This window comes from Pseudonaja textilis, chromosome 1 (assembly GCF_049901715.1).
Source record: "Pseudonaja textilis isolate UNSWEBS1 chromosome 1, rPseTex1.2, whole genome shotgun sequence".
NCBI classification, from domain to species: Eukaryota; Metazoa; Chordata; class Lepidosauria; order Squamata; family Elapidae; genus Pseudonaja; species Pseudonaja textilis.
The window spans coordinates 107263756-107287623 of record NC_141990.1 but is presented as its reverse complement, the minus strand read 5'-3'; the positions used below and the strand labels follow the sequence as shown (position 1 = coordinate 107287623).

Sequence of the window (23868 nt, the reverse complement as noted above, 5' to 3'; positions counted from 1 at the left end):
AGGTTTTACAACGATAATGTTTGTATAAAAAAATTCAGTGCAGAAAAGCTTGGAAATGATATCATCTCATTCAGTGGTGAGATTCAAAAAAAAATGTTCTACCAGTTCTGTGGGTGTGGCTTGGAGGCCATGGCTTGGTGGCCGTGGTAGGGGAAGGATACTGCAAAATCCCATTCCCTCCCCACTCGGCTGACCTGCTTTCCAGCTCTGTTCCCCTATGCAGGGCAACAAAAGGAGACCTAGGCGATCATCTGGGACTTGGGAGGTAGAGAATAGATGGGGGAAGGGCCAGTTAGAGATGGTATTTGCTGGTTCTCTGAACTACTCAAAATCTCTGCTACCAGTTCTCCAGAACTGGTCAGAACCTGCCGAATACCACCTCTGATCTCATTCTGTAATGAGTACTCTTTCTTACTCTTTGTTAATTCTCTGTCTTCAGAATAAAACTGGCAAAGATTATGAAATTGAGTAAGGAGTGCTGCTCCCTGGAATAAAGTATACAAAGAACTGGAACAAATAAATATGAGCTTGATTTCTTGAGACCACATGAATGTATGTGTATATATTTTCCTGGCAATAACTTTCAATTTTTTGGTCTTTCTTACAACAAGGATCCCCAACTCTCGGGTTGCAGACCGGTACAGATCTGTAGCCTGTTGGGTAACAGGCTGCACCAACGGTGAGCAAGTGCACAAAGCTTCATCTGTGCATGCATAGACATAGGTTGCTTGTGTAGAGCTATTCACCCCCATGTGCGCTGCTGCTGCCCCCGCCCCACTGCCACCACGAGTCTGTGAAGCCAGAAAGGTTGGGTGCTGCTGATCTACAAACTTGATATCTCCTGGTGGTCACCATTTTATCACTTCCAGGGGGAAAAATGGGCAATTGGAAAAAGTCACTGAAACTAAGAAAAAAAATCAGGCAATTGTAGCAAATGGAGAGTAAGAAGTAAACTCCTTAGACAAAGATGTCGTGTTAACTTTTATTTATTCTAAAATCTAGGAAATACCTTAATATGTATCCATCAATATTCAGGTTAAAATATTCAGTTATACCTCTTTCTAACAGGCTGGGAAAGAAAATTAGGAAAGTAATCAATAGACTTGGAAGCTGAAGCAATATATCCCCTTTGAAATGATGGTTCCCCCTGATGATTCCTGCTTAATATAAAGGACAGTAAAACAATATGCTTTTTTAATGCTAGGAGATAAAATGTGGCATGCAATAATTTTTTATTTCAGTTCAAGGTTTTTACAGTGGGAACAGCTGGATACTGCGTTAATCCAAACTATTTCTATTCAGCCAATACAGCAAAGTATCTCTGCTTGCTAGGCAGATTAAAAGTGCATTCAGAGTTTTTATCTCTTCTATTAAATAAAGGAGTTAGAATCTGCAAAGAGTTTTGTAGCAATTCTCTATCATAATCGAAATAACAAATGTTATTATAAAGAACAATTCAATACCATTTCCCAGAAACTGTAAATTTCTCAACATGAGGCATGGAATTTGGAAAACACAGATTCTTAAATTTAGGCAGTGTTTCCAATTAGATTCTTTTATCAAAAAAAAAAAAAAAGACTAAGAGGCTAAGTCTTAGAAACTAAAGCTAGATTTACATGTTTCTCCTTTCTTCTGTGGCAAATGTGAAACCTGCACTGGGATCGCCCAACAAAGTCATGAAGCAGTTGAAAGGTGAAAGCTGCTTTATGGCTCTCTGGAGGCTATCTAAGGAAGTGTTTTTAAGCTATTCTGGAGTTCCTCAGAAAAGGGACTTCTTTGGAAAAACAACTGAAAAACAGAAATTGCAAATCAAATTGGTAACATTCTGCATGTAAGTAATGCATTTGAAAATATATCTTCTAACAGTTTCTTCAATTGCTCTTCATACATCATAGGTTCTAAGTGTTTTAGTTTTTCCTCCTGATAGTGAGCTTATCAGCTGGAATGGTGACAGCCCAGGTTAAAGACCCATGTGCTGCATGATGAGTTCCTGTTATCTGCCATAGCTCCTGCCCACCTAGTTCAAAAGCATGCAAATGCTAGTAGATAAATAGGCACCACTTTGATGGGAAGTTAGCAGCATTCTATGTGACTTTGACATACAGCCATGCTGGCCATATGACCTCAAAAGTATTTTCAGACAACGCTGGCTTCAGCAGCTAAGAAACGGAGTTGAACACCACCACCAAGAATCGAAATTGACTGGGCAGGAGAAACCTTTACCTTTGCTTTTTCCTGATCATGCTTATTATCTTCTTTGCCTCTTCCAGTTTCTCCAAATTCTTCTTTTACTGCAGTGCCCAGAACTTGTTACGAACTCAAAGTGGGTCTGATCAATGCAGGATAAAGCATAATAATGTTTCCTGTGATTAGGAAACCATTCTTCTGCTCAGGCTGCTGACAAATGTTTTTACTTTGTCTTTCCAGTTGATTCATATTTCACCTGTGATCAGCAATTATTCCAAGAACATTTTCACAAACTTTGCTGTCAAAATAGACATCTTCCAATCTATAATTGTGCATATGACATATGATTTCTTACGGAAGAATTTTCCATTTGTCCCTGATAAATTTCTTTCTATTATATTCATCCTATATCTCTCACCAGTCAATACCATTTTCTGTCTTCTACAGTATTTGACACAGTTTTTCTATTATCTGAAAATATGATGTCACCTTCTCCAAATCATTAATAAAATATTGCAGAATTTAGGGGCTAGAACTGAATATTGGGACACCTCACTCAGTTCCTCACTCTATTTTGACTCCATACCATTTATGAATACTCTGAGTACAATTTTCAAGTCAATTATAACTACTTAGCTGTAATGCCATCTAGTTCATGCTTAATTAGTTTATCAATTGAAACATTGTGGAATTTTTTTTGACAAATCATTGAAAATAACATCTATTGTTTTTACAACTTCCCAGTGATCTACTAAGAAGATTTACTCAGTTAAAAAAAATAGATAAGGTTATCCTGTAATTTTATGGGATTCTATGGGAATTTTGAGAATCTATATAAATCTTAGGACTCTATATGACTCTTGCAAATCAGTTGAATCTTGACAAATTCATATGGAATTCTACTACTGCATTGTAACAAGTAAGTATCAGGTATAGGTTTAGTAATCTAAAATATTTTGATAGTGGCAAGTCTCATGCCTCTTCATTACATAGGAGATATCAAGTCCAGAGATGAGACAGTAAAATCAAATCACATTCAGTTATTTAATTGTCCTTAAATAAAAATTTTGCTAAAATTTTTCGCCTCTCCCCTTTCAGAATTGTATTTAATCTGGATCTCCTTCTGGAAAGTTCTGTGTTGTCAAATCTGTTTCTCACTATTGCACATTCCATCAAAGTTGTGGCTTTTTGGTAAAGAACAAGCAATTTATTTAATTAAAGGTGTGATTTTAATATTATGCCTCTTATAGATTAAAATATTGATATAAACCAGAAAAACAAGCAAGACATTCAATATGAAAGAAGTTTTCAAACTCTGTCTGCTAAACAAAAAAGAACTCTATGTTGCTTTATGGTCTGTATCCTTCTGACTTTCTAAGCTAACTAGATAAATATTAATTTGTTTTAGCACCCCACTTATGATTTGGATTCGAAAATCTTTTTTAAAAATAGTATTCTAAAATCACATTTTGATTAATAAAGTTGAAAAGGGAATGTTTAAAAATCAATAGCCTAAAATGAAATTAAAGTATGAGATGAGAAAAAGTGTATGAAAAACTTAACATCAGGCTTGTTAAGGAAGTGTGACTTTTAACAAACTATTTGAAATTAATAGAGGTCCATGAAATTTGTTGCAAGAGTAGGGAAAGTCTGTTATTTAAGTCTTAGTTTAGAAAATTGGAAGAAAAAATAAGTGGTAAGAAAAAATGAACCTGGAGCTCTTTTTTCAAATGAGCATTCCAAATTACACAGTGATTTGGTTTAAGGCCATTGATTACTTTGTTCTTAGTAATTTGCAATTGAATACTAGAATTCTGAGAGTTGTTTTTAATTGAAGAAACAAATGCTTATAAAAGTGACAAAGCATGGAGATCTCTTCTTATGAAACAGCCAAACTTCTGACAGAAGAAAACAAAGTTCTAAATCTTTTTGTATACTACTATACTATACTACCGAAACTATTTGTGTTTTGATTATTTGCAACTTTTAATTGGGTGGAACAGGGCATTATACAGTAAGAATTTTTGAATAAAGATATCTAAAATGTGCTACTTACAGAATGTGTCTAAAATCTAGAATCCATCATTCCCAGGGACTGAAATTTGGCAGAGTTGTGGCTTTTCCAGTACTGCCATAAAACTGCACTACCATATTCAGCCGAAGTCACATGACTGGCACCTTAAACACTTTCTGCCAGCTTCCCATCAAGAAAGTCAAACAAATGATTGCTGCCAAGTGAGGGAGGCAGCTTTTGGGAGACACTGTGTGGGTTGGAGATAGGACACAAGGGGACAAGGGAATGCACAATAGGGATCACACATGATGGAGAAAGTATGTGTGGATATGCAGGGATGCACAATAGGTGTCATGTGGGTCAGGGATAATGCACAAGAATATGAAGGGCTCCACAAGGGCAGGGCAGGAAGATGTGTAGAAAGCACATAAGTGTCACATGAGTTGTGGAAAATTTGTGGTAATGCAAAGGAAGGTGTGAGAGATGCTACAAGTGTCACAGAGAGACACGGGGATGCAAAGGGGGTATGAAAATCTTAGGTAAGGAAATATTTCTGAAACAATGAACCACAGGTCAAGGGTTGCCTAATACACTGTATATATCTGGCAATAAACTGGAGCTGCAGAAGGGACTTCTTCTGGCCTACCTATGGAAGAATGTCATCATGTAGCTACAAGAAACCACCAGGCAACAGGACAAAAATTTAATCTTTGAACTTTAAAAAAAGGTGGGTCAAATGAAAGTAGGCTAATCCAACTTCTCAATTCTTCATATACCTCCTGGAGAGTGATAGGCATGTTGAGAATTATGAAGAAATCACCCATATTTTTTTTAATGAGAAGACTTGATTTCATGGTTCTCAGCTTCTCTTTAATTGGAGTCTGGTTTAGTGTGCACTTTTCCTTTCTTTTTCCCACTGAGTTCTGGTTTCAATTTTCTAATTGGACCAAACAAAATGTATAGCTAAGAAATACACACACACACACTTGCCCCATAAGTTGAATGTCATAGAAATGAGAAGTGTCATTTCACTAATCCCCCCATGTGGGCTGGTTAAATTAGGGTCTTTCTTTCTTGATAAACAAGAATATTGCAAAAAAAAGTGTAGCTTTGTGATGGAACTAATAAGTAACTTTAGGGAAAGTGTGGAAAAATTAAGGTGTAGTATACTATATTTCATATAAACGTGATTTATACTGCTGATCTTAAACCTTATGATTTTAGCTTGACTAAAATTAATATTCATTAGAATAACTTTCCTACAATAAAAGATTTCAATTTTGGAATTAACTATTCTGTATCAGAACCAAGTTTGCTCTCAGGCTCCTTAGCAACTTCTCTAACCATAATGTATAGAAAAAATAGTTTCATTTTAATATTTAAAAGTTGATCCTTATTACCATATTTCTGTTTATAATGACTGCAAAAACTGTTTTGCTTTCCCACTGTTTTAGCCAAATCATTTTTAATCTAAAATTTCCAATTGCAGTATTTATCCCAGCAAGAAATCCATTTCCTTAAAAAATAATGGAAAGGGGCATCTTCTATATCAACAGAGCATATTGGTTCATTTGCAACAAATAAATTTAAATTCATTCAAGTGAAGCTTTTGGTTAATTACAGTAACCTTCACTTTATTTATAGCTTATTCTCATTATTTTTTTAAAAAAATAACAAGATAATAAATCTGTGTGATCTCACAATTACTTTCAGAGTGCTAGGATGTTATTCTTGACTAAATGAAAACTAAGAGAAATGAATCAGCAAGCACTCTCTTCATACACTGAATCTCTTCACTTTGCAGATGATACATCTCATACATTTGTCACTTCCCTACATATTCTGTGCATGGAAAGTTTGCCTGTCAGATTGCTATTGTTAGCAGAAAATTTTCCAGATGTTGATTGACTCTGGTACCCTCCATTCTAAATGGAGATAAGCAGCATTCTCTTTGAATGTTTATGAAGATTTTCAGTCATCCAGGTTATGGTTATCCCAAAGGTGCTTTTTTTCCCCCCAAGAAGCAACTGGTTTTTCTTTCAAGACATTTTGCTTCTCATCCAAGAAGCTTCTTCAGCTCTGACTGGATAGTGGTGAATGGAAGGATTTACAATCTTTGCAGGCAGCTGGTCATTTGCATTTTTATAGAGAGTCATTAAGGTCACCTGGAGATTTATCTGTGTCATCAGTGTCACCTAAGTGGTACAAATTGATGTGGAGCCTTCTTGGAACAGTTGAAAGGACTGTCTTGTAGATCAGAGATAGATGTCATATTCCTCCCCCTCTGTTGAGATAATACTGTTTAATTTTGACATAGATGGCCTCTTTAACCCTTCTTTCAAACTAGTGATCCTTTCTGTCCAAAATATGGACTTTGTTGTCTTCAGAAGACTGGACTGTGTCTTTTAAATGCAGATGGACTCCCAAATTTAGTCCTGATGTGTCTGTACTCCTATGTTGTGCCATGCGTTTAGGAAGTGGTTGTTTCATTTCCCCAATGTACAGATCTGCATATGGTTCACTGTATTGCACTACATATACCATGTTGCTCAGTTTTTTTTCTCTTTGGAACCCCAAATATGATGATGGAAGAACTGTAGTACTGTGCTAGTTCCTATTTTCCAAGTAACATGTTGGAGCCTGATATTCTATGAGATTTCCTGTTGTTTGGATTAAGACTCTCAGCCTGGCTACAGAATGTGTGGTTCAACTTCCTGCTGTGCTTTTTTAAGAGGTGCCTGGTCACCTGACAGCTCCCATACCTGCTAGCTCTCCACCAGGTCCTGCTGTTTATGAATAATCCAAAAACATCTAAGAAGCCATCGGCTGCTGAGTTTTGAGATTAGAATTGTTAAGCCCTTTTTCTCCAATTCAGAATGTGATTCATTAGATAGGCCCATAATAAGAAGTTAATTTTAATAATAAGCAGAGAGATAGCTGAAAAGCATATAAAAGCAGGGGTGGGATACGACAGGGTTAACTCCTGGTTTGGGATTTATGAGCTTCCCTGCATGCTGTGAGCTGCGTGCCTGTAAATCGTCATCAGCACACTGCATGCAGAGAAGCAGCCTTTGAAACAACCCTCTTTTTCTGCTTTTTTAAATGCAGATGTGCCTCGTTCAGTGTTGAAGTTGAAAAATCAGGAAATAATGATCGGGTAAGAGCCTGGGTGGGTGGGTGGGCAAAAACATAAGCAGACATAGAACCAGTTCTATGTCTGCTGCTCTTCAGAGCTACCGGTTCTACAGAGGTGGACAGAACCGGTAGAAACCCACCCCTGTATAAAAGCACTAGAATTATACAGTTCAAGAACCAAAGATGACATATATTGTATTTTCTTCTCCAGTTTGTCCCTCAAACTGTGACTGTGGGTTAGACTGAGAGCCTGTGACTGGTCCAGTACACTTACTGAGCTTCAGTGGGTAAATGTGGATTTGAACCTGTTTCTTTCAAGTCACAGCACAACTGACATATCATATTAGCTTTTACATCAATTCCACTTGCCCAAAGCTCCTGTGAAGTGTAAAAACCCTGTTTTTATATTTGTTCCATAGACAGATACAATACTTTATTTCCATTTGTATGTGACTGTATAAGCTATATCATCAGCCAGTTTGCTAGTGATTTTACAAGCAATCATGCAAACATATTTATACTAGTTGTTCTTCTCTCAGCCAGTTATGATACCAATGATACTGTTATTTCAGAATTAATACCCTGTTTTCCTCAAATTTCACCACAATACAAATGCATCATTTAAGTGGTTGCTGAATCATCATACTTTTTAAAAAGAGTATATAACATTACACTATGAGGAATTGCTTTATAAACAATATATTAAAAAGTAGTTTAACCACTATGAGTATATGGATGGTTGTGATAAAATCAATTCCTTTAATGATTCCAGTCACTCAGTCAAGCTGCAACCTTTAGTATCATGTGTATAAATGCCTAGCTTGTGGACAAACTTGTTAACAGGATAAATCCTTTGTTTTAATGAGATTTAATGATTTTCATGACAAATACCAGGCACCATGTTTTTTTTTTCCTGTGAAAGATCCATGGCATCCATCAAAATAAACAATACACTGTTATTGATCAGGTTGAGTATAAACAAATGAATACTGTGAAAATGTCAGCAGAGATATATTCGCCTACACAAAGTAACAATTTGTTTCAGCAATGATCTGTGGACATGTTTAGAAATCATTAAAGCTCAACCTATTTTGGTTTAGAGGGTTTTCTTCCCTGGGTTTATATATTATATATTACAGCAATGTACAGTAGTACATTGTGCGAATGTGTACTGATCTCCTTCAATTCTGGGACTAATTTAGTGTGTTATAAGAGAGCTCAAACTGAATTAGAAGTTCAAACCACATCAGTTCAAATCAAATCAGGGGCTTTTTAAAAAAAACTTCAATTCAGGTTCTAATACAATGTGAGCATCATACTTCCTAATCATTACCATAGAAGAGTGAACACAACTAATTTTCACTTTAAAAAATGAGATAAACTTTGTAGGAAGATGAAACAATTAGGAGAAGTTGACTATGATGAAGTTCAGAAATTTGAATTCTTATTCTGAATGGTATTTACTTCTTTCCTCCCAGAAGTTGCAGTTCAAGGTTAAAGTTAGTACTGTGTTTCTCCAACAATACGGCCTCCACCAATAGGAAGGTCCAGCATGATTTCTAGGCATGAGGTGAAATTAAGCCCCACCCCCAAAATTTAGGCCTATTTCATCCATGCGTTTTCCCACTATTTCTCACACCGTTTGTTAGAACTACACGAGATAAAGAGAAATTGGGGGGAAAGGCAGGGGATGGGGAGAAAATTTGCCTTTAGGAGTGCCCTGCAGGTAGCCTAGGCTAGAATACCCCAATCTACCGATAGAACATCAGCCAATAGAAGCTCCCCGAAGGCAGAGTCCCCAGCCACTTTGGGGCGAGTCAGGGATACCCATGTCCCCTCACCATTAGGCAGTGTCTTTCAGGTGATGGAAGCTCCCCAAGGGCAGTCACCAGACACTTCGATCGGACTGTAGAAGTGGCCTTGCAGCAAGGGGAGTGTGTGTGTGTGTGCTTGCCCCGGGGCCGCTTCTACCGGCTGATCGAAGTGGGTGGTGACTGCCCTTGGGGAGCTTCCATCGCCTGAAAGACACTGCCTAATAGCAAGGGGACACAGGCAGCCATGCCTCGCCCCAAAGTGGCTAGGGACTCTGCCTTTGGGGAGCCTTCGTTGGCTGATAGAAACGGCCTTGTGGAGAGGTATGTGTGTATGGGCCCCTCTAGGTGGGAAGGAAATTAAGTCACCCCTGAAAAGATGGCCTAGCCATTTTCTCAGGGGTCAAAAAAAAAAATAAGGCCCGGCCTTATTTTGTGAGAAACACGGTAGATATCATGCCTCAAGGAACATTTCCTTTTTCATATGTATTTCAACATTGTTGGAATTGTTATTTCGATATGTTATTGTACTAAATAGAACTACTGTACTCCAAAAGATGTAGTGAATGGTTAATAAGGTAAATATTCAATAAAAGTAAAGGTAAAGAGATCCCTGTAGATTTTACTCTGCTAGTCATTGCCAACTATAGGGATCCATGCTCATCTATGTTTTAAGGACATTGAGCCAGTGCTGTCCAAAGACATTTCTACAGTCATGTGCCCAGCATCATGTCATGAAACACTGTTATCTCTGCACCAAAATAGTACCTATTTATCTACTCATATTTTCATACTTTCGAACTGCTACATTGGCAGGAGCTGGGGTGAGGATGGGAGCTTACCCCATCACATGGCACTTGGGTGTCAAACCTGGATTGCCAGCTTTTCAGCTGACAAGCCCAGTGTTTTAACCACTGAGCCACCATGCCACTCTAAATATCCAGTACAAGGTATTAGGGTTCAGGCATATAAAACAGTGTTTCTTATTTTTGCTGCTTTGAGAGATTTATCATGATTTTTCCTCATAAGCATAAATAGAGTGCTTGGGGTTATAACCAGATTTACCACAGCTTGTTAAATCAGTAAACATTGTGCATCTTTAGTGAATGGCATCATTGCTTCATTAGAATAGGGAAAGATTGATGAAGATTGTGGCAATCCAATTTCAGATACATAGGTTACTCAGTAGATTTAAAAATAGACATTTTCCAATTACTGAACTAATCCAATGGTATTTCAATATTGGTGGTATTTAGTGAAATCACCATTTTATTGGATATAGGAGATATGAATTTATTTCTAATACATTCCAAAAGTAAGTTAAATATTTTGTGTACAGTGAATTTTATGAAGATTTGGTTCAGATACCTTCCCTGTTTGAAATACCTCTAATGTATATTGACCTAAGCATAAAATCTACATTTCATTATCCGGTGCGCTAAGAAATAGTGTAGTTCACAATAGTTGATTTAATGTGATTTGAATAGCATTTGTTCCCTTGCTAACTCTCATAAGTACATTTTATGTTAATTTTGTCCTCATATATTTACAGAAGGCTTGGAATTGGACAATGCCCACTCTTGTCACTTCTGCTTAAAAAGAATAAAGCAAAGGATTTGAAAGTCTAATGTTATGGTGTCAAATGTTCCTTACTCTAAGTTATTAAGCTTTATCTAAGCACAGGATAAAATGATAATGCACCGAATCCTCTTTTTATTTCTTTTTTTTTTTTCTCTTTTAACAGCATTTAGTAAAGAGAATATTTTGATGGCAGTGCAATGTACAGCTTATTAGGGAAAAATACAGCCTTCCCTTTCTCCTTCCTATCTGTTTTAAATAGAAGACAAAAACGTAAAACTTCATTAATTTATCAGTTTTTAATGAGTGATAACAATGCTGGAATAAAAAAAAGCTCATTATATATATACATTTGGTCACAATGTTGTCACTGGGCATTTTTTCCAGACCTCAACCTTCAGCTAATCAAGAGAGAAGAAATATAAAAGTTCAGCAGAGGTCCATACACTTATCCCATTTCACTTATTTTGACAACCTTCTCTTGACCCTAAAATAATCCCACAACAAAATGATATAGGAAGAAAAGAATATTGTTTATTTATATGGTTTTAATATGGATACATAGAATTTCTCTATTTCATTGCTATTACTTTGCTCAAAAAGTTATGCTGAAGTTTCATCCTCAAGCCCTTCTGAATTTATGCAAAACCTAGATGTCAAAAACACACACTATTCTCCTCCTATTTTCCTTACCACAGATAACAGATAATCAGAGATGGAAGGGACCTTGTAGGTCATCTAGTCCAACTCTTCACCCAAGTGGGAGAACCTACACCATTTCTGACAGATGGCAGTCCAATCTCTTCTCGAAAATCTCAACTGATGGTACTCCCACAACTTCCGAGGGCAAGGTGTTCCATTGGTTGATTGTTCTCACTGTCAGAAAGTTTCTCCTTATTTCCAGGTTAAATCTCTCCTTGTTCAGTTTCCATCCATTATTCTTTGTCTGGCCTACAGGTGCTTTAGAAAATAGATTGACCCTTTCCTCTCTGTGGCAGCCACTCAAATATTGGAAGATTGCTACCATGTCTTCCCTGGTCCTTCTCTTTCCTAGACTAGCCAAGCCCTGTAACCTGTAACCATTTTTCATATGTTTTAGTCTCCAGTCCCCTAATCATCATGGTTGTTCTTCTCTGTACTTTTTCTAGAATCTCAACATCTTTTTTGTAATGTAGTGAAAAGAACTGGATGCAGTACTCTAGATGTGGTCTTACTAAGGCTTTATAGAGTGGTATTAGTATCTCCCTTGATCTTGATTGTATCCCTCTGTTAATACAACTTAGTATTACATTAGCTTTTTTGGCTGCTGCTGCACAATGCTGGCTCATATTTAGCTGGTTGTCCACTAAGACTCCAAGATCCCTTTCACAGTTACTGCTATTAAGCCTGGTTTCACCCAGTCTATATGTGTTCTTTTGGTTTTTCTTGCCTAAATGTAGGGCTTTACTTTTCTCTATATTGAATTTCATTTTATTAGATAGGGCCCAGTTTTCTAGTATGTCTATCTTCTTGGGTATTAGCTATTCCTGCCAGCTTAGTATCATTTGCCAATTTGGTAAGTTCCCCTTCAATTCCCTCATCTAAGTTGTTAATGAAGATATTGGAGAGTACTGGGCCTAAGATGGAAACTTGTGACATCCCAATGCTTACTTCCCTCCATGTAGACTTAGACCCATTAAAGACTATTTGTTGAGTATGTATCAACTGGTGCTCCATTCAAAATTCAAGAAAGAAATACTTAGACTCCAATTAATCAGAGAAAAGATATCTTTTACTGGAAATCATGTGGTAGCAATAAAAGAATTCTGAATCTGAGAAAATGGGCGCATAAATCACATATACAAAGTGATGGCAACGTTCCCAACCCCAATAGTTCAATTGGCTCATCCAATTAAAAGTTGTGTATATCATCATGTGGGCATCTGCAGGTGATGATGAGGCCTCTGTCCATTGACCTTGACATATTTTGATAAAGAGTTGCAGCTGCGCATAGCATAGGATAGAAGCCTAAGCAAGAATCTACCCCCCCAGCTTATACAGGTTTCTTTTGTAACACCTCCAGCTCACTTTCCATAACCATATCCCCCCTCCTCCCCCCATTACTTATGACAGCTGAAAGATGCAATGCAAAGGGAGAAAATCTTGAAGACTGACATTCGGCCCTCCTGCAAAAGAGACATTAGTCCTATAAAAGATAAAAATAGAAGGTAACAGAAAATATCCATGTAACACCATAACACTATTTTTTAGGGTTTATCAGGATATTTAGTACGAAATGCCTTGATTAAGCTGAGGAGCTCTAACATCCTTCTCATTCACCCATTCAGACTGGGAAGGAGGAAAATGTTTCCAAACAATCAAATATTGGAGTCAACCCCTTTGTTTTTGAGAATCCAAAATTTCTTTAACTTCAAAATGTTGTTCACCTTCAATTAGCAATGGCACAGGGGGATTGACCTGAGTTGGTCTCAAGTCGGAGGTATGTTCAGGTTTTAATAAACTAACATGGAAAACAGGGTGGATCCGTCAGAGGGTTTTAGGTAATTTCAGTTGGACTGCCACAGGGTTCACAATTTGTTCAATTGGGAAAGGTCCAACATACTTAGGTCCAAGCTTTTTTGACTTTTGTGTGGTCTGCAAATATCTGGTGGATAAAAAGACCTTGTCACCAACTTGATATGGTTTTTGTGGACTACTCTTTTTATCTGCAAATTTTTTATGGGCTTGATGAGCATCATCTAATGCTTTACGGGTAACCGGCCAGGTAAGCTGGAGCTGTGTTATCCATTCATCTAATGACTGAATGTTAGGTTTCTCCTGTGGAAGCTCGGGTATGGGTACAAAGTCTTGTCCTGAAGCCACTTTAAATGGAGTAAACCCAGTACTACTATGTACCGAATTGTTATATGCCACCTCAGCAAATGGCAATAGGTCAGCCCAATCATCTTGCTGATAAATTATATAACATCTAAGATACTGTTCCAATACCGAGTTAGTTCTCTCACAAGCCCCATTGGTTTGTGGGTGGTGGGCGGAGCTTAAGCCCTGGGAGGAGCCCAATAACTTCAGGAACTCCTTCCAAAAGTTTGAGGTAAACTGGACACCACTGTCTGAGATTATGCATTCAGGAACCCCATGTAACCTGTAGATATGTAAAATAAACAGTTTAGCTAACATTTTCACAGATGGGATTCTCGGACAAGGTATGAAATGTACCTGTTTGGAAAACAAATTGGTTACTACCCAAATAACTCTATCCCCCCCCCCCCCCTTTCAGGTAATTCCACTATAAAATCCATAGAAATTTCCTTCCATGGAGCAGTTGGTCTAGCCACATTTTGTAGTAAGCCTGCTGGTTTACCAGGAGGCCGTTTTGCTGAGGCACAGATAGGACAGCTAGCCACATAAGTCTTCAATGTCCTTTTTCAAGGTAGGCCACCAAAATTGCCTTTTAACCAAGTGTAAGGTCTTCACGAATCCAAAATGTCCAGCAGCTTTAGAGTCATGAGCTTGCTGTAATATCTGGTTTCCCAGCTCTGCTGGCACATATAATTTGGCCCCCACCCATGCCAATCCATCTCTAACTGTACAGTTATTTGAGTGAGCAAGGAACCAATCATCAGGTTTTAGAGCTTCTTTTAATTTTGCAGTTAAATCATTTGATAAATCAACTTCCTTCTTTTTCTGGGCTCTGGTAACCACTGGATCTGCCAACTGCTTGGTTGGGACAATAGGCCATACCACTTCTTGGCGAGCACTATTATATTGAGGTAATCTAGATAAAGCATCCACCATGAAGTTCTTCCCCCCTGGTATGTACTTCAATGAAAAATTAAAGTGCTTAAAGTACTGCACCCAGCGAACTTGCTTGGGAGACAGCTTCCAAGGCATTTTCAAAGCCTCCAAATTTTTATGATCTGTCCACATCTCAAATGGGTGTTTTGCCCCTTCTAAGAAATGCCTCCAGGTTAACAGAGCCCAGAGAACTGCAAAAGCTTCTTTTTCCCAAATGGCCCATCTTCTTTCGGTTTCAGTTAGTTAATGGGAAGTATATGCACATGGTTGCAGTCCCCATCTTGTTTGCTTGTAGTAACACTGCCCTGACTGCTACGTCACTCTCATCGAATTGAATTACAAAAGGAGCATCCATGTCCGGGTGTTTGAGTACTGGTTCAGCAGCAAACAGTCGTTTCAGCTTCTCAAAAGCGGCTTGACATTCAATGGACCACTCTAGTGGTTTACTAGGCTTCGGTTTCACCTCCCCTTTGGTTTTTAGAAGATTTGTGATAGGCATTGCAATCTTCACAAAAGCAGGGATAAATTGATGGTAAAAATTAGCAAATCCCAAGAAACTTTGAAGTTGTTTCCTGGTGCGGGGAGGGGCCCATTCCAAAATGGCACGAACTTTCCCCGGATCCATTTCTATGCCATCATGTGATGTGCGATAGCCTAAATAGTCAATTTTTTCCTGGTGGAATTCTCACTTGGACAACTTTGCGTACAGCTGAGCAGCTCGAAGTTTTTCCAGAACTGACCGCAGTAGTTTCACATGTTCATCACAAGTCTCCGTACAGATAAGAATATCATCAAGATAAACCAACACCCCTTTGTATAAATGTTCATGCAACACCTGATTGATCATTTGCATGAATACTGCAGGGCCCCCCTGTAGGCCAAATGGAAGAACATTGAATTGGAAACAGCCCATTGGGCAGTTAAAAGCAGTTTTCCATTCATCCCCTTCCTTAATTCAAACTCAGTAATATGCTTCTCTCAGGTCGAGTTTCGTAAAAATTTTCCCTTTGGCCAAGTGGGCCAACATATCCTTCATCAAGGGGAGGGGGTACACATTCTCCACCGAAATAGCATTGAGGTTTCTATAGTCCACACATAAACGAAGAGAGCCATCTTTCTTCTCACGGAACAATACTGGGACTGCTACTCGGGGTCTAGCAGGTTGGATAAAACCATGTTCCAAATTTTTATCAATAAATGACCTCAGCTCTTCTAGCTCCCACGGTGTCATCAACTACAGTTTCGGTTTTGGGAGTTTCACTCCTGGCAAAATTTCAATGCTGCAATCTGTTGAGCGATGGGGGGGGAAGCTCGTCCGAGGCCTTTTCACTGAATACCTCCTTTAAGTCCCAATATTCCTCTGGAATTTTCTCCTCCCTCCTCAGACTCTCGGTGCCAGTGGAGGCCAGCTCAGTGGGATTCTTGAGTTTCGGTTGAGATTGCCCCTCCCCTTCTGGGGGTCGGTCAGTACGTATGCGCAATGATCTCCTCCTCCAATCGACATGGGGGTTCCATTTCCGGAGCCAGGGCAAACTCAGTATTAGGGGGCGCTCCATCCCAGGAGCCACAATAAAACACAAAGTTTCTCTGTGCTTCCCCATCGTCATTTCTACTGGTTCAATTATGAAATGTGCAGGGCCGCCCCCAGCTACCAATCCATCCAGTTGGCAAAAGGCTATGGGCGTTTTTAAAGTCTTTAGCCTTAAGCCCATTTTCTCTACTACCTCCAAGCTGATCTCTACAACATCCTCCACTTTAAGCGCCATTTTGTGAGGCTTTGCTGGGGAGATATATATATATATATATATTGAAAATTTTATTTGGGTTTTCACACACACACAAAAAAAACATAAGACAAATAAAACATCTTTTTTTGAAAATAGCATGGTCCCGGGTTACACTTCTTCATACAGACACAAACTCAATTTCGTGCTCACTTTTATGTTCTATTCCATATCGTATTACTGTTTTACATTTTCTACATAGTTTTTCTCCTCTCTTAATTTGCTCAATTTTATTTTAATTAACTCATCGCAATTCAAATCATTATATTTATACTTTTGTCTGTCCTGTTTCAATTTCATATTTTCTTTTCTCATTAAACAAATTTTCTCCTGTAGTTAGTAATTGGAGTATGACACCTTTATATCTTTTAATTTTATCCATTCAACTCTTATTTAAGCTTCAATATATACCTTGAGGTTATAACATTCAATATAATACATAACTTCCAATCAAATTCTGCTTGGTACATTCTTAAAATACACACTATATTCTTAAAAAGTGATTATGAATATATGTAATTAAAACACTCATTCCATTCCAGTTCAGTTCTATCATTAATATTCATTAACATTAACATCTTTAACATTTCTTTTCAATTAAATATCATATTTCCTTGGGAACATTTATAAGCTTTCTGTAATTTTTCCCCCTATTTCTCTTCCCTTATATTTTATAAAACATTAAATAATTAAAATGTTCCCATCCTTTCCTAATTCAATTCTCTCATTCATTTTATTTCATTTATTTATTAACAAACATTTCACTAGATTACAATAACTATTTTATCCATCATTTTAATCATACATTGTTTCATATTTTCTAAAATTATTTCTATTTCTAATATAACAATACTATCTTATGTACCTTTGCAGAATTCCTTTTTCCATTAAATTTTCACCCATTATCTCTAAATAGGCCCTGTTTCTCCATATCTTGTTTCTGTCATTTATAACTTCTTTTCCTTTCCTTCTTCCCTCTCTTCTTCTCCCTCCCCTTTTTACCCCCTTGTCTCTCTACTTCTAATTGTCTCTTCTGTATTCCCCTCTTCTGTTGCTTTCTAATATTATACTTATTTTTCAAACTATTCTTCCTTTTCTTGGTTGTTTTTTCAAATCTTAAACTTTTTATTCTCTTTCCCCTCTTTCCTTTTTTTCCCCACATAAAATTACTTGTTCATTAAAGATGGCTTCTTCTTTGTCCCAGTCTTCTTATTCTGCAGGCATTTCTTGTTGTTTCTCATAGTTCCAGATCTCTATTTCTGAGAATTGAAATACAAAGGCAAAAGAACCTCTCCCTTCTTGTGCATCTTCTTTGTACTTTTTAAGTTCCATTTTTAGTTCATCTAAAAGTAGTGCCATTTTAAACACTTTTAAACAACCACCCGATTGATTTTAGTCATTCAAATGCAATAACCAAAAATCCAATGATCACCAAGTAATCCACATAATCCAAAGCTGTTTCTTGCTTCTTTTTTCCACTTTCTCTTCCTGGGGTTCTACTATTTTGTTGCCAAGTTTCAGTTAAAATGTATCTTTTAGAAGTCTTGTTGAGGTTTTACTGTAAATTCCTTTTAATTCCAGGCAGTCTCCTCCCTTTTTTCCAGATCCTGCCCTTTTATTCTTTTTCTCTCCTTTCCTGCTTTTAAAAGCTTTTAAGTATCCAGAAATCTTTATTATCCCTTTGACATTTTATTTTCAGCTTAAATGCCTATTAATGTCAAAGTGGATTTTTTTTCCAATTTCTTATTTAAATCTCTTAGCTGTCAGTATAGGGAAAGGGAGAGAATAAAAAAAACCAAATCCTTTCCCTTTTCTCTCTCCTTTATTGCTTCAAAGTCTTCTTTTGGAACAATGTTACTTTTTTTTTAGTTTAAATTCCAGGGTACCTTAGTTGTTGCTTTTGCAGTTTAACCCAGTCAACCAAAACTTTCTCTTCTTATCTTCCTCCTGCACATTCTTTTCCAGTTGAGTTCTTCTTTGTGGTGGCCATTACTTACCACCGCTGCAACCACCTTCGGGAAAAGGAGTAATGGCCAGTTGAGGAGGAGAGGTGCAGCTCTCCTCAACCCTGCTGGCAGTCTCCCCCCTCTTCACCACCTCTACGAGGTGGCTTAGCCCCGAAACCAGCTGGCTCGGGGTGCTCCAGCAGCGAGCACAGATCAAAACCGCGCACGATCACGGTTTCGGTCTGTCTGTGAAGAGGCTCAAACCAGAAGCCTCTGCTGGGGATTTTTCAGGTTTTCTTCCTCCTCCTGGCACCCCCTTTGGCTCTAGCTTGGCATGGCAGTCTGCAGCCCGGTGACTTTCTTTCCCACATCGGAAGGATGCAGTGGTCTTGGGTTTTGCCGCCATTCCTCCCTTTTGAGGTTTTAAGGCTTCTCGAGGGCTGGTGTGGGAGGACTTGCTCCAACCAAGGCCCCCCGGCATCTGTTTTGGGTCAGATCAATTTCCACCTCTGCTGCCAGTACGTACCACAGCTGCAACTCACTGGGGTCTCTTCTGGCAATACAGCTTTGATATACATCTTCATTTAACCCATCTTTAAAAGCTTCTATCAGGGCTCCCTGGGACCAGCCTCGAATATGACATGCCAGCTCTCTAAATTCCTGGGTGTAGTTGGCCACTGATCTCTGCCCCTGATTTATGGTCTTCATCCTAATTCTGGCCTTACATTCAGCAAGTGGGTCTTCAAACGTGGCCCGCAGCGCAGTCATGAACAGGTCATAATTCATCAGCTGGGGGGCATTATCATTATGCAAAGTCACCATCCATTTTGCAGCTGTTCCCTCCAGAGCCCTTGTAACACATCTAACTTTGGCTGCTTCTGAGGAAAAATCCTCTCCATATTCCTCCATATGGCTCCAGACATGTGCCAAGAAGAATCCTAACTCCTTGGGATTCCCCCCCCCCCATATTTTACTTCCAACGGAGGCACCTTTGGAGTTCTACTCCTTCTGGCAATTACTCCCCCCGCCGGGGGCCCCTGGGCTGCTGCTGACTGTTGCGCCAGCCCAGGTTGATTTATGGGGGTGGCTGCTCTGATTCTTCTGGCTGGGGCTGCCTCCCCCTCCTCTCCCTCATACCTTTGATCAGTTTGAGGTTCTCCAATAGCTTCATTTAAAAGATGCATGGCTTGAGTTAGTAAAAAATTCTTTCTTTCCTTCTCTTGCCATGGCTCTTCTCTTCCATGCCGATGGGTAATGGTCACTCCTGGAGGAGGATTTTCCTCAGGATCCTTCCAGCTGACTCCCAGGGACCATTTGGGTTTTACAGCTGGTTTTCCACCAAGACTTAATTCTGCTAACAAGTCAGCTTCCCCTGCCGCCTCTCACATCAGGAAATCTTGTCCTCCAGTCGCTCCCAGGTCTTCTTGGTCACTGGCGGGATTTGACATTGTGTTCAGACCCCCTCGGAAGAAAACGTATTAATTCTCCGGGTGGGCTGGTAACGTGGAGATTCAGAATAATGTCAAGCTCCATTAAAAATCCAAGAAAGAAATACTTAGACTCCAATTAATCAGAGAAAAGATATCTTTTACTGGAAATCATGTGGTAGCAACAAAAGAATTCTGAATCTGAGAAAATCACATATACAAAGTGATGGCAACGTTCCCACCCCCAATAGTTCAATTGGCTCATCCAATTAAAAGTTGTGTGTATCATCATGTGGGCATCTCCAGGTGGTGATGAGGCCTCTGTCTGTTGCCCTTGACATATTTTGATAAAGAGTTGCAGCTGCACATAGCATAGGATAAAAGCCTAAGCAAGAATCTACCCCGCTCCAGCTTATACAGTTCCGCTTTGTAATACCTCCAGCTCACTTCCCATAACATTCCCACCTCTTCCCCCCATTACTTATGACAGCTGAAAGACGCAAAGCAAAGGGAGAAAATCTTGAAGGCTGACAGTATGGTTTGTCAGCCAGTTGCGAGTCCATCTAGTGGTGGTGCTATCCACTTTTTTCTAGCTTACTAAGAAGTAGGTTGTGATCTACTTTGTCAAATGCCTTACTGAAATCTAAATATATTATGTCCACAGTATTTTGCTGGTCTACTAATTTAGTCACTATGTTGAAGAATGAAATAATATTGGTTTGGCATGATCTGTTCGTAACAAACCAGTGCTGACTGCTAGTTATTACTTTACTTGTTTCTAGATGTTGGCAGATCTGGTTTTTTTATTATCTTTTCCAGTATCTTCCCCAGTATTGATGTTAAGCTGATTGGTCTTTAGTTTCCTGGGTCTGTTTTTTTCCCCTTTTTTGAAGATGGGAACCACATCAGCTCTTTTCCACTCCTCTGGTACTTCCCCGGTGCTACAGGATTTTTGAAAGATATGGTGCAGTGGTTCTGAGATGACCTCTGCCAGCTCCTTGAAAACTCTGAGATATAATCCATCAGGCCCCAGTGATTTGTGTTCATCAAGATCAAACAGGTGTTCTCTTACTATTTTTTTTTTTTTTTGCTTATTTTAACTTTTATTTCTGGTCTGTCTTTTATAGTTATGTTTTTGGTGGGTTGAACTATAGTTTCTTTTTGCCTGAAGACCGATGCAAAGAATAAGTTAAGCAGTTCTGTTTTCTCTCTGTTGCCTGTTACTTCCTTGTGCTCTTCTCTCTTTAGTGGACCAACTGTTTCCTTGATTTTTTTTTCTTGTTATCTATATGTTGGAAAAAACTTTATTATCTTTGACTTTTGTTGCAACTCTTTATTCGTTCTGAGCCTTTGCTTTCCAGACTTCCTCTTTGCAGATTCTGGCTATCTGCTGATTTTCTATGTGCTATCTCTACTTCTCTTCTCCCTATATACCAATGACTGCATCTCAAATGATCCATCTGTTAAAATACTGAAGTTTGCTGATGACACAACAGTGATTGGTCTCATTTGAGACAACGATGAATCTGCAAACAGACAGGAGGTTATAGAACTTGCCTCGTGGTGTAACCGGAACAATCTGGAACTGAACACACTCAAAACTGTACTACCTCCCATACCACCATCTCTTACGATACTAGATAACACAGTGTCAACAGTAGAGACCTTCAAATTTCTAGGTTCTACTATATCACATGACCTAAAATGGCACCTAACATCAAAAATGTCATCGAAAAAGCACAACAAAGAATGTTCTTTCTGCGCCAACTCAGAAAACTCAAACTGCCCAAGGAGCTGCTGATACCGTTCTACAGAGGAATTATTGAGTCTATCATCTGCACCTCTATAACTGTCTGGTTTGGTTCTGCAACCCAACAGGATACATACAGACTTCAGAGGATAATTAGGACTGCAGAAAGAACAAATACTACCCACCTGCCTTCAATTGAGGACCTGTATACTGCACGAGTCAAAAAGAGGGCTGTGAAAATATTTACAGACCCCTCACATCCTGGACATAAACTGTTTCAACTCCTTTCCTCAAAACGACGCTATAGAGCACTGCAAAACCAAAAGCCATCACTCTGCTAAACAAATAATTGCATCAACACTGTTCAACTATTTACAAAGTGTTCACAACTATTCTGTTAATCTTCTCATCACTCCTTATCACCTGTATCCTCCCACCTGTGATTGTAGGACTGTAACTTTGTTGCTTGTATCCTTGCGATTTATACTGACTGTTTCCTAGTATGATTTGATTGTTGATTGTACCCTATGACTATCATTAAGTGTTGTACGTTATGATTCTTGATTCTTAACAAATGTACCTTTTCTTTATGTATACTGAGAGTATTTACACCAAGACAAATTCCTTGTGTGTCCAATCACACTTGGCCAATAAAGTATTCTATTCTATTCTTAGTTGTATGTTCTTCTTTCCATTTTTTGTACTTGTCCCGTTTTTCCTTTCAATTTGCCAGAGAGATCTTTGTGCAGCCATGCTGGTTTCTTCTTGGATTTCTTGTTTTTCTTTCTCAGTGATATTGTGCTGGTCTGGGCTTCTATGATTGTACTTTTCAGAGTTTCCCAACTCTTGAGTTGTTTTCCCCTTTACGATTTTCATCCATGGAATCTTTCCCAAGTTCTCTCTGAGTTTATTGAAATCAGCTCTTTTAAAATCCAAGACTCTGATGTCATTATATTCTATTGCTTGGGTTTGTGTTATGTTTAATTCTAGTATGACATGGTCACTTTCACCCAAAGTTCCTGCAGTTTCAGCTCCCTCTATCGCTTCTTCTCTGTTTGTAAGAATTAAATCCAGTATGGCTGTCTCTCTAGTTTCACCCTCTACTTTTTGGACAACAAAGTTGTCAGCTAGGTTGGTTAGGAACTTATTTGATTTCTCACTTGGTGCAGAATTAGTTTTCCAATTGATATCAGGATAATTGAAGTCCCCCATTACTACTGTTGTGTGTTTCCTGCATATGTTTTTTAGTTGGCTGGCAAAAAGGGCATCTATTTTTTCTGCTTGATTGGGTGGCCTATAATATACACCTATGGCCATGTCATTCTTTTTTTCTTTTATATTGATCCATATGAATTCAAGGAGGTTTTCCTCTTTGGTTTCATGCATTTCTGTAGCAATATAGTGGTCCTTTACATACAGTGCAACTCCACCTCCTCTTTTATGGGGTCTGTTTTTTTGAATAGTTTGTATCCTTCTACCAGTATGTTCCAATCATGGGTTTCATCCAATCAAGTTTCTGTTATTCCAACTATATCATATCTACCTTCATGTATTCGTAGTTCAAGTTCACCCTGTTTGTTCCCCAGACTTTGTGAATTTGTATATTGGCACTTGAGATCTTTATGTCTGACACTGTGTTTATTGTCACACAACAGTCTTGTGGGCTAGGTTGGATTGAGAGAGAGTGCTTGTCCCAAAGTCAACCAGCCAGATTTCATGCTTAAGGCTAGACAGTCTCCTAGCTTCTAGTTTTGTGCTCTTAACCACTAGACCAAACTGGCTCTAGGCATGTGCTCAGCCTGCCTGAGCCTTTTTTTTCTCATCTAAGGACAAAACAGAAAAAGATTTTTCAAGTTTCATAAATCCCTGTGTTTTGGAAAGTCCAAATTATTTGAGACGATAATACCATGTAGCTTGGGACCAGCTTGGGAAGACAAACTGCTAATGTCTCATGATATCTTTCCCTGCAAAAATTATGGATTTTGACCTCTCACTTAGGCTGTTCTGAATCCCATTTCCCTGTCTTCTGGATCCCCCCCCCCATTCAGATTCCTTGAACATGAATAGCACATTTTCCAAGCTGGTGTCAAGTCATAGCATTAGCCAAACTGAACCCAAGTTGATGCCAAGTAGTAAACATGAAAGCGTAATTCTGCATGATAAAGGATAAGTGGGTAAAGAAAAGAAACATGTCTTTAAAGCACATTTTAATAATTGATAAATAACAGCATTTAAGACACCCCATCCTGAGCTGAACATCTGTCCTTTAGCTATATTCAAAAAGATACTCAGTGCCCATGATAGCTAGCATATGGAGAACTGGACGAAGGTCAGCATTCAGAGTAGGCTCAGAGTGAGTATGTTCAGACAAAACTAAATAAATACCATAGTTTTTTTTCTCTCTTCCTTATCCACAGATTGAGGCATGCAGCTAGGGTCTA

General features: G+C 38.6%; 1 long non-coding RNA gene across 1 annotated transcript in view; it reads left to right on the top strand.

Moving 5' to 3' along the window:
* LOC148127748 (uncharacterized) overlaps positions 1-23868 on the top strand; it is a 133301-nt gene that overhangs the window by 10280 nt on the left and 99153 nt on the right. Inside the window, exon 2 of the long non-coding RNA XR_015741080.1 lies at positions 7310-7358. This is a non-coding gene — a long non-coding RNA (uncharacterized LOC148127748). The remainder of the gene's footprint in view (positions 1-7309; positions 7359-23868) is intronic.